At 49.5% G+C, this 11591-nt stretch overlaps 1 long non-coding RNA gene across 2 annotated transcripts; it reads left to right on the top strand.

Annotated features, from left to right (window-relative positions):
• The first annotated feature begins 442 nt into the window (after positions 1-442).
• LOC123593139 lies at positions 443-10576 on the top strand. Of its 2 annotated transcripts, XR_006710148.1 has the most exons (5): positions 443-878; positions 4231-4321; positions 4596-4751; positions 5257-7263; positions 9061-10576. It is a non-coding gene; the product is annotated as an uncharacterized LOC123593139 (long non-coding RNA). The 2 variants fall into 2 exon arrangements; XR_006710147.1 differs by lacking the exon at positions 4231-4321.
• Positions 10577-11591: the final 1015 nt, after the last annotated feature.

Raw genomic sequence — 11591 nt, 5'->3', positions numbered from 1 at the left:
GCACGCTCACGTGTGGGGGCTCATCTCCACCCATGATCTGGCTGCAGAGAGATTCCAGCACCTTCCACTAGGCCAGCCACCGGTCTGCTTAGGGCCCTGAACATATGACTCTCCCAGCCTCAACTGCTGTTTCTGTGTGACATTGGGCTGCACCCCTTCTCCTGCTCCAGACTCCAAAGGGGAATGTTTTAAGGGTACAGAAAAAAATGGAGGAGAGATGACTCTGTAGGTTTCAGTCCCAGGTAGCCTCTTTTTAAAATTGTTCTTCCTGAGGCACCTGGGTGGCCTAGTACGTTAAGTGTCCGACTTTGGCCCAGGTCATGATCTCACGGTTCGTGAGCCGGAGGCCCCATGTCGGGCTCTGTGCTGACAGCTCGGAGCCTGGAGCCTGCTTCCGTTCTGTGTCTCCTCTCTCTCTGCCCCTCCCCCACGCATGCTCTGTCTCTCTGTCTCAAAAATAAATAAACATTAAAAAAACACAGTTCTTCCCTTTTACAAATATTTATACATCACTAAATCAGAAAATGCTACACCCTCAGGCATGCTCCCAGCAAACGAGGCTTTGGCAGATTGTTGACACCAGTTTGCAAAGAAATGTCTACACTGTGAGTAAATCACTAACTTTTCCATCTTCTTGATGCTTCCACAATTCAAGAAATGTTAAAATGTTTACTATCTTTTCTGTCTTTAATTTCTATCGACGAGAAAAAGATGAAACACGAAGGACTAGAGCTCCACGGCTGACCAAGGTTGGCAAGGTCACGGAGGAAACCTAGAACGCATGCGCGCCCCTGAGATCTGGGGCCACAGGTGCGCCAAGGTCCCGACGATCCGGCCTCCGCCAGCCGCTTCAGCTCAGCGAACACGTTTGGAGCCAGGTACTGTGTGGAGAGGGGGGCACAGAAACGCCTGCCCTGAGTCCCTGCCCTCAGGAGCCCCTCCCCTCCGTGCCCTTCCCCGCGCCCCTGCATCCGCTCCCTCCGCACCCCTTCCCGCTCCCCCTCCCCCATCGCCGCTCCCTCCAGGACTCCCCTGCACCCCTCTGCGTGCCCCTGCACCCTCCCCGCATCACTGCTCCCCTGCACCCCCTGCGTGTCCCTTCACCACCACCCCCAGCATCTTGCTCCCCTGCCCCCTCCCCAGCACGCCCCTGTACCCCTCTTGCGCCCCCAAATCCCTGCTACACCCCCCATGCCCTGCACACCTGCCCTCTCCCGAACCCCTTGGTACACACCTCATACCCTGGCTTCTGTGTGCATCCACACCCCTGCTCCCCCTGTACCCCTGCACCCCTGCTCCACCAGCTCCCTATACCCCTTCCCCTTCTTCCTCCCTTTTCACACAGCCCGGGCCCCCTGCTCCCCAGGCCCTCAGAGCTCCCAGGCCCCAACTCTTTAACTGGCTCCTCTGGCTTTGAGGTTCAGCTCAGGTCGGCTGTTCCCGCCTAGATCAGGGAAAGGGGGCTGGGGGCTGGGGACAGAGGAGTCGTGCAGGACAGAGGCAGGATTGGAACTCTCATGTCCCCGTTAGCTGTGACTGAGCAGATGTTTCTGCTTTTCCAATCCCCCTTTGGAGCTAATCCTCCAGGGCAGAGGTGCCGTGTGCTCTAACGAGAAGGGCGTGAGTGTTTGAGGTTGCAGGCAGAGCACGTGCAGGTCTGAAGAGTGGTTCTCCCGAGAGCGGCCGGCCAGCCCCGCAGCAGCCAGGGCCGGGCCCAGAGAGCTGCGCCTTCGTCTTCGGGAGAATCTGGGGATTAATGCCGTGGTCCATACTCCCAAACAGCTTTTTAGTAAAACGTTGAATTAATATCCTGTAAGAGTAGTTGGCATTGCTTGAAATTAAGTGCTAATCATTGCATTTATGAAGTCATAAACTTAGTAAAATATGTCATTAGCAACTCAGGTGCTAAATGAGTCGAGGGTTGTTCAATAGAAACGTAGCTGGTTTTGGGGCGTCTGGGTGGCGCAGTCGGTTAAGCGTCCGACTTCAGCCGGGTCACGATCTCGCGGTCCGTGAGTTCGAGCCCCGCGTCAGGCTCTGGGCTGATGGCTCAGAGCCTGGAGCCTGTTTCCGATTCTGTGTCTCCCTCTCTCTCTGCCCCTCCCCCGTTCATGCTCTGTCTCTCTCTGTCCCCCCAAAAATAAATAAACGTTGAAAAAAAAATTTATAAAAAAATAAAAAATAAAAAAAAAAAAAGAAACGTAGCTGGGTTTGTGGGCATGAAGTCCTTTTTCTCCAACATGAGACCCAGGTACACGGTGAACAGTGTCACCACAAGGAAATATGCAGCGTTTTCCAGAGAGGTTCCAGGAAGCAGAGGGACAAATGACTTGACTTTTTGCCAGGCTTATTAGGATGTTCCTCCCTCCAGATAAGTCATGTTGAGTTTGGAAGCAGGGACGAAACTCCGAGAAAAATGAGGGAAACTGGAAAAGTGACACCGTCTTTCACATCTACTTTCTCACGCTGCCCCCGGGGTCCAAGCCCGTAGGAAGGCGCCAGGGACCTACAGGAAGCTGTTAGGATCCAGAGGCTCAAGGAGCTCCTGGGGGCTCAACTGGTTAAGCATCCAACTCTTGGTTTCAGCTCAGGTCGTGATCTCACAGTTCATGAGTTCGAGGCCCACGTTGGGCCCTACGATGACAGAGCAGAGCCTGCTTGGGATTCTCTCTCTCTCCCTCTCTTGGTCCCTCACTAATGCGCTCTCTCTCTCTCTCTCTCTCTCTCTCTCTCTCTCTCTACCCCCCTTTCTCTAAAAATAAGTAAATATTACAAAAAAAAAAATCCAGAGGCTCAAATGTACCGTGTGTGAAACCTCCCAAAGCCCGTGGCAGCTAAAAGTTCTGTCCGTCCCCTTCTTCCCTAAAACCCTGCCACCGACAACCATCTACTGCTAAGTGTCATTGGTGACACTCCTGGGGGAGCCTGTGTCAGACCTCCCATCTCAGAGCAATCTCACAGGCAGGCAAACTCTCCTTACACTGATTCCTCCTGCTTTTGTCACTGTGGTTGAAACTCTCCCCGATGCCACTTTGTACCTCTCATGTCTGTGGCTGTTTGCCATGCAGGTGGCAAGCTTTTCCCTCATCCTAGCTTCCTGCTTGGAATACTAATACTGATATTGTTATTCGAACCATCCACATGGTGAAGCACATAGACGGCAGAAAAATAATCACGGAAAATTCCTTAGGGACCAAGATTTTCAACGCTAAGCATTACAGCATTATAATCAGACTTAAGCAAAACGCCTAAAATTTTACATTTGGTTTGGAAAGGAGAGTATAATAAGCTCAACATGATCTTTCAGAGAAAACCACACACACAGAAGAAGACTAGACTCAGGGACAAGACGGTCACAACAAGCACACGCACCAAAAGCTACTTTTTACTGAAAGGAACCAAGGCTCTTAGAAGGAACGCCGTTCTGAGGCAGGCACAGTACGAGACGATCCTGAGACATCGGTGCTGTGGTCCAAAATAGGGACGTTGCCAAGACCAAGGGGGCTGTGTCCGGGGGCCGGTCTGGAGGAGACCCCGCCATTGGAGCAAAGCAGGTGCTTGAACTGCTGTATGTGTGTGATGACAGGAAAACGGAAGAAAGTCTTACTGGTCTCCTTGTAGGTTCCCAATTATTCTGAAAATTTATAAAGAGAAAAGTGTCATGTATATTTCAAAACTACAACTTTCAAATATACTTTCCTCTACACACTGTATTTCGGGTTAGAAAGTAGCAACAGAGGAATTACAGCTGATCAGTGCAGAACAACAACAACAAAATCAAAATGGACAGCCATCGTTTGCAACCACTAATGAACACGTGAGTGTTGGCAATTATCAATGCTAAAACCAAGAGGCTGATAGGGAACATTGGGCGGGGGTGAAATCAGGCTGACCTGACCTTCCCCCTGCCTCCTACCAATATCAGGTCCAGCAGACTTGGGTCACCAGACATTAGAGGTGTGGGAGGAACTGCCAGCACTGTGTATAGAATATCCTAGAATATCCATGCTGAAAAGTTCAAACCCACGTCTAAACAAGCCTCCAGATCCAAACACCAGTTTATAGGAGCTTGGGGAGCAAAGGAATGTGTTAGTTACACTGGTGAAATGAAACACAAATGGCAACCATACTTGAAAATTCCCTGTGCAGACAAAACCAATTTAGTCACACAAGCAAAGCTCAATTTAGTTTTTTGTTTTTTTGGGTTTTTTTTTTTTTCTGTCTTGCCAGACAAGGGAGGCTCACTTGCCTGGGTTACTTCTTGCTGGTGCCTCTGGAAATCGTAAATGAAATTTAAACTGTCCCCTGAAGCTGATATGAGGTAACTGGTGACCAATTCCCTTTAATTCGGGAACATTCTAACATTACAGCCAACCCCTGGGAAGAATATGCAGTCCCTGCCTTCTCATGACATGACCCACTTTTTAGGACAATACGCCAAGCCTCACGCAGTGCTTGGACAAAGTGCTCCTGGCATGCAAACCGTCTAGTGGGTGTGGGCGCGATAAATTTTACTCATTGCTACTTAGGTGATTCACTGGCTTTACTTCTGTTATCTCTGAACTTCTGACAACTTTGACAATTCAATTGGGCAGGTCTAGAGTGTGGGAACCTGAGCCGGCCGGACATGTGGCCTGGAGAGAGAAAGACAGACGAAAGCGTCATATGCTGAGAGAGCTTAAGAGACTAGCAGCCAGATGCGGCATGGAGACCTTGAGTGGAGCCTATTGGAACAAAAACAACTGTAGCAGGTATTTTTTGAGAGATTTTAAAACAAACTGTATATTAGATGATACGGAGGGATTGTTGTTAATTAGGGAAAGTGTGATCATGTATTTTGGATAGGTTTTTTTTTTAAGTGCTTAGTTTTTAGAGAGACAAAATGCCGCATTTAAGAGTGAAATTTTGGGGGCACCTGGGTGGCTCAGTCGGTTGAGCACCCAACTTCAGCTCAGGTCATGATCTCACCGTGGGGTTCGAGTCCCACGTTGGGCTCTGTGCTGACGGCTCGGAGCCTAGAGCCTGCTTCGGATTCTGTGTCTCCCTCTCTCTCTGCCCCTCCCCTGCTCGCACTCTGTTTCTCTCTCTCAAAATAAACAGACAAACAAACATTAAAAAAAAAAAAAGAGTGAAATTTTGGGATTTGCTGTAAAATGCTCCAGGAAAACATTGGGTGGTGGAGGAAAAATAGAGGGTGGTGAGGGAAACAAAGGCAAGAGAAACGTAGCTTAAATGAAATCTCCTTCCCGCCCGCAGCCCACTGACAGACACTTGAAACGCGCAGAGCGAGACCCTCTTCAGGCGACTCCTGGCTGCCCTTCTCCCTTGGCGTTTGTGTTTTATTAAAGACTGAAAATAACTTTATCTCAAGGTCCTGAAAGCCTCGCTTCCAGATTCCTCAGAAACTTACTTTATCTCTATCGCCCTCCCTCCACAAACCTAAAGGTGTATAATCAGTCACCCCTCACAACCCCAGGGCAGCTCTTTCTGCCCCCGGGTCCCGTCCCCGTGCTTTAGTAAAACCACCTTTTCGCACCAAAGACATCTCAAGAATTCTTTCTTAGCCGTTTGCTCAAGAACCCCATCAGTGGGGAACAGCGAGAACAAAACTGGCTCAATGTGATATGGGAGGCTGGTGACAGAGCCTCGGGGACTGTTGTGTGCCTACCGCTACCGTTGTGTGTGTTTGGAAATCTCTGCGACGGAAAGCTTGAAGAGAGAACACGCAATTGAATTTGGCCCTCTCAGCCAAAAAGGATGGAAGGAAGAAAGAAAAGAAGGGAAGAACGGGAAAGAGGAGAGAGTGCCCGAGTGCGCACAGGGTGACCCAGAGGGCTAGCCTCTCCCGGCGTGCAGAGTCCGCGGGAATGACACCGCCAGGCAGGAGGGGCCGCGGCCAGGCCAGTAGCATGACCGAATCTTGCCCCTTCTGCCGCCTTTGTGCAGTCCCCACATCAGCCACCCGGGACTGGTTCCTCGCCTCCGGCTGTGTTACTGAGGTGTGTTTCTCATTGCGAAATCCAGCTGGAGAAACCCGTCTTCCAGAGACCTGTACGCTTTATGAGCCCCGCACTGGTGGGTGATGCTCTTTGCCAAGACTTACAGTCAATTCCAGGGCTCTCGGGGGAAATCTGAACCCCTTACAAGAGGAGGAATGTTTGTCCAGTTTCCTTCGGTTGATCCGTTCGGATTCACTAGCCATCAGCCTAAAATCAGGGCTGGGATGTGGATTCTCACGGGTTCTGGGGAGGGTCACGAACCTGAAATCACTTCCATTGCAGAAGCACCCATCCACAGCATGACCGAAAAAGCTGATGGGGACGTGAGTTGGCCTTTCATCCTCTCTCTTCCTGTCCTTTCCTGCAGGTGCAGAATGTCTGGAGAAGTGGGAGATGGGGGCTGGCAGTGTACAGATATGGGTGTGGGACAGCCACGGTGTCGTCTACACAGGGTGCCATCACCCTAGAGACCCCTGGGACCCACGGGACTTTAGGAGAGCCTTTTCTTCCCCTCCACGGCCCCAGTACCTCTCCCGTTCTCAATTCCACTGGGAAAGATGTCACCGAAAGCACAGACTAACCTGAGAAGATTCTCTGCTGGTTTACTTTTATTATTAACCCTGTTATGAGAACTTTTAAGATCTACTCTTTTGGCAACTTTCAAATGTACAGCCCAGTTATTATTAACTACCATCAATCACCGTGCTGTCTGCCACACCCAGGACCTACTCATTTCATAACTGGAAGTTTGTGCCTTTCAACCCCTTCACTGATTCCACCCGCCCCCACTCCTCCGTGTCTACGGGTCTGCTCTTTGTTTTGTGTGGCCGCACACCAAAGAAGTTCTCAGATACTGGATGGAGCGGACGTGCGGGCACGCTTCCCCCAGTGAAACGGCTGCAGCAGCAAACTGCACAGAGTCTTTATTTCATATTTTCTTAGATACGAGTATCAAAGGATATCAAAGCATGGGTAGGGAACACAAAGGGTCTTCAGACATTAACCAGACACACACCTGCTGGCTACGTGAAGGGAGTACGTGTAGTTTCAAGGAGTGTCAGGGGGTCACAGCGGATTTTGTATCTAATTGTCCTCTGCGGCGTCACGGGGCTCTGTCCTCGGAGTGCTATCGCGCTCGACAGCCTTGGGACCAGAACATCGCTGACGTTTCAGCTCTCACCCCGCTCACCCTCCAGGACTTAACGATACCCTCTCTAGCAATGACTCCACAGTTTTATCGTTGCTGGTGTTTTAGATCCCACGGGTAAGTGAGATCATTCGGTGTTTGTCTTCCCCTGCCTGGCTTATCTCACTTAGCGTGATGTCTCCAAGACCTCCGTGCTGTCACGAATGACAAGATGTCTTTCTTTTTGATGGCTGAATAAAATTCTGCTGGGAGCATTTCCCGTATCCACTCATCCACCGAGGTCACTTAGGTGGCTTCCATATCTTGCTTATTGTAAGTGAAACGTCAGTGAACACGGGTGTGCAGGTATCTTTTCGAGTTCGTGTTTTCATTTTCCCTGGGTAAGTACCCAGCAGTGAAATTGCTGGGTCACAGGCTAGCTCTCTTTTTAATGGTTTGAGGAACCTCCGTACTGGTTTCCACAGGGGCTGCTCCGGTTGGCATTTTTAACAAACGTTCACTGTGCAGCAGGCACTGCTTTGAGGACTTACCCTCTGAAGCGGATGTGGGTATTTGGGTGCCCATTCTACAGAGGGAGAAACTGAGGGCCTGCGTGCACGTGGCACTGTGGGCTCAAAGCCAGGCAGCCCCCTGCCCACTGTCCTGCACTCGGCTGCCTCTGCTTGTTGCTTCGGTTTCTGTGTCTGGCATTTTTTAGCTGGGCACTAATCGTAATGATTTTCCCATTAGTAACTAACAACAATTTTCCCATTAGTAAAAAGACATCAGCGTTCAGTCATACTGAATCCACTAATCACTAGAAGCATGCTATGATTAAAAAATTAAGTCTTTCTTCCTTGTGTGAAAACTGAGATGATTAACGACTCGATGCCCGGAATGCTATTGGAGATCACCAAGCTCACGCCTTCCCCTTTCTTTGTTCACTGATGAAGCAGCCTCACTTATGAATGGGCCACACGCCCTTCTTCATTCTCTTTTGGTTCTCCTTTAGAACCTCGATGTGTATGCCGTGTTCTGTGACACACCTTTGAAATTCAGTAATTCAATATCAAGAAAGCTAGTAGAATGGCTCTTTGTGAGTCACTGTGTTGGATACCCTGTGGAGTAAGAGACCCGTTAAACACGGACCCTGCTTTGAGGCCGAGATCGTGGTGGGTCTAGCCTGGGCTGGTGGTTCTCAAAGTGTTTTCCGTGGACCAGCCACAGCAGAAGCAACTGGGACTATGTCAGAAATTCTTGGACCCCAGAAACTTGGGGATGAGGCCCGGCCTCTGTTTTAACAAGTCCTTTAGGTGATTTTGATGCACACTGAAGTTTAGATGACGTGCAAACAGCTGAGTGTGGCCCAAACACAGGAAATAAAAAGTATCCCTACAACAGTCCAGATGTTGGACTTACAGGACGGAGACTTTAGATCGGTTACTATAAATATGTTCAAAGACTAAAGGAAACCATGTCTGAAGAAATAACAGATTGAGAACGGTGTGTCACCAAATAGAGATTCTAAAGGTGTTAAAAGGCTGAGAAAACAAATAAAATTTCCGAAGCAGAAGTGAAGACCGTGGGCACTACAGCCCAACACCTGATTTGAGCAGCCAGAAGGTTCAGCGAACTGAGATTATTTAGTCTGAGAAATAGAAAACCAGAGAGAGCCCCAGAAACCTGTGACACACCATCAGCTGCACCAACGTACACCTAACGGGTCACGGGAGAAGAGGAGGGAAACAAAGGGGAAGAAAGAATATTTGAAGAAAAATGGCCAACGCTTCCTAAACTGGGGGAAAGACATGGTAATTGATGTATCCAAGAAACTTCAAGTTCCTCTATTACCTAATTTTTGGTTGTAGTTAATAGTTGCCACATCCTTTCCATTTTCCAGCTTTTCTTAATCTGTCTCTCTGTTCTACCCCCCAGCCTCTCCAGTGCACTTGTCTACTCTGCCAAAATACCCGATTACACGTGGGCGCCATTGTTCTCTCCCTCCGCTCGCGCTCAGGCTCCTGGAATGTGCACCTGCTGTGCCTGCAGCTGCCGTCCAGCTGTGGTCCTGGGACCTCCCATTGGCAGCATATTGGGGCTGCTCTCCACCTCCCTCTGGCGGGTCCCTGGTTTTCAATCCCTGTCATTGTCTTCCTTAGCTTCCCCTCTCATTTGTGCAGAAGGCCTCCTCTAGCAGCTTCCTGGAAAATGGTGCCTGAGTGATACGTTTTTACTCTCATCCTTCATAATTGGACTCAGTATGAAATCTAGGTTGAATATAATTTTTCTTCAGGGCCTATCCCAGTTTTTCTTCTATTTGTAATAATGGTAAGGAGTCTGCTAACATCTTATCCCCTCTCTCTTGTAAAGTAACTCCCTTCCCTCGGAATGTTTTACAATCTGCTGTACCACTCACGGTTGTGGTCGTGTGCCTTGGCTTATTCCATTCATTTTGCTGGGACGTGGTGATCCTCTCCGTTTGAAAAGTAGAGTCCTTCCCTCCAGGGGAGATTCGTGTGTCAGGTGCCGAGAGCCTCCCCAGCTGCCTCCCCTGGTCTCACTTTCTCAAGTGCTCACCAGTCAACCTCAAACTGATCCACTCATGTTATTTCTTTCCAAGTCTCCATCGGTTATGGTTTCACCTTCTCAAAGACAGATTTAACATTATTTTCCCATGCTTCTACTGAAATTTTAATTTTCACTATATGCTTTAATTTCCTAGCTTTTTACTTTACTCTTTGATTTTTCTTTTCACAGCATCTGGTCCTTGATTTACAGGTTCAATATTTTCTCTTATATCCCTGCACATACTAATTACGGGGGCTTTTTGAAGTTGATTTTTTACTGTCCCCAATGCTGATGTTTATTTTGTGTTCTTTTTCATGTATGATGGTCTTATTCTTTGCTTTTCATGTTATAACTCTTTTCAAGTATCTGGTTATCCTTGTGAAGGAGATCAGAATAGACCATCCCAAAATAGACCGCTTTGGCATAAGGATTATTTTGAGTGGAAGGCAATGGAGAAACAGCGGATTCAGGAAAAACTCTATCCTCCCCTTTCTGCCTGAATGCAGGGTATATGTTTTCCCTTGTGAAGATGTTCCCCACTCCTGTCCAGTTCCAGAAGAGACCATGTGATGCAACCTGTCTCACTGGAGACGGAAAACCGGCCCTAACAGAGCTTGCTAAAAGATCCCTCATATTCCATTCGTTTCCCCAGATATTTATCAGCCCATGATCACCACCCCTACAAACCCACACCCTTTCTCCTTTGTCTTGTCTCTTCTCCACGATTGATCGCCTTCTGTTAAGATGGTTTAAAGCCCCAGATTCTAACCACCCCTTTGAGTCACTCACCGCTGAGTCCTCCCACGTGTATGCACGTTGCACATGCAAATAAACTCTTGGGTTTTTTCTCCTGTTAATCTGTCTTTTATCCATTTGATGTATAAGCCCCCACCACTGAGCCTAAGAAAGCAGAGGAAGAACTTTTCCTTCTCTGCATTTGGATGCTCTTTCGTATTTGGGAGTAAGGCCCCTCAAAGCTGCTTGACCTTTCTGCGTGGTGACGGGGGAGGTGGTGTGTGACAGCGGAAAGCTGGGTTTTCTCCTCTCTGTGACTTTTCCTGCCGGAAGAAGAAGGTGACCACAGGTTTGGTAATGCACTACCCCGCTGGAAGCAGACTGATGTGGTTCTCTCACATTATGTCCCTGTTTGGGGTCCTCTGGGCCCCTGAGTTCCTGCAGAAAGGCTGTTCTGTCCCCCTTCCTGGCATGTAAGCACCCAGAGGCAGGTGGCGGCTCACGGTTGGAGTAACGGCTGAGAACCAGGTAGAAATGTGTATCTCCTCCCCACCCACTGCTCCACCTGTGACCCTGAGTCAAGCGGCTTTCTGGTTCAGTCTGTAGTTTCCCACGAAGGTGCGCCTGTCAGTTTTTGCTGTATTTAAAACAAAAAACAAAAAACCCACCCCCTAAACATAGTGGTTTTAAAGAAACACAAGCATTAATTAGGCCTGAGGTGCTGTGGGTCAGCAATCTAGGACAGGCTCTGCCGGGCAGTTTATCCTGCTCACTCACGAATCTGTGGCCAAGGCCGGCCGGTGGGGCGGGGGCACCCTCTGTCTGCCTCATCCTGGGGGTGGCCTGGCTGGGTCACGTGGCAGCCCAGTGGGGTTTCCAGGGAGCCAGGAGCAGGCGCTAAAGGAGGCCTCAGGTCCCGAGCCCAGACTTGGCCCATCACCTCTTCCGCATTCTACAGGTTAAAGCAAGTCTCCAGGCCGATCCGGGCTTGGGAAGCGGTTACAGCCTTCGGGGACCATGCCTCCCACCAAAGGGAAGGTGCACGGCTTCCCTCGGTGCACATGCAGGTCTGGGGGTCCTTGCAGATTTTCACCCGGATTTCTACTGTTTTCCTGTCTATGCCTCTTAGTCCCGCCCTCCAGGCACCAGGCCTTCAACTCCCC

The sequence above is a fragment of the Leopardus geoffroyi genome, chromosome D4 (genome assembly GCF_018350155.1).
Source record: "Leopardus geoffroyi isolate Oge1 chromosome D4, O.geoffroyi_Oge1_pat1.0, whole genome shotgun sequence".
In the NCBI taxonomy this organism is placed as follows: Eukaryota; Metazoa; Chordata; class Mammalia; order Carnivora; family Felidae; genus Leopardus; species Leopardus geoffroyi.
This window is presented reverse-complemented; position numbering and strand designations above follow the sequence as displayed.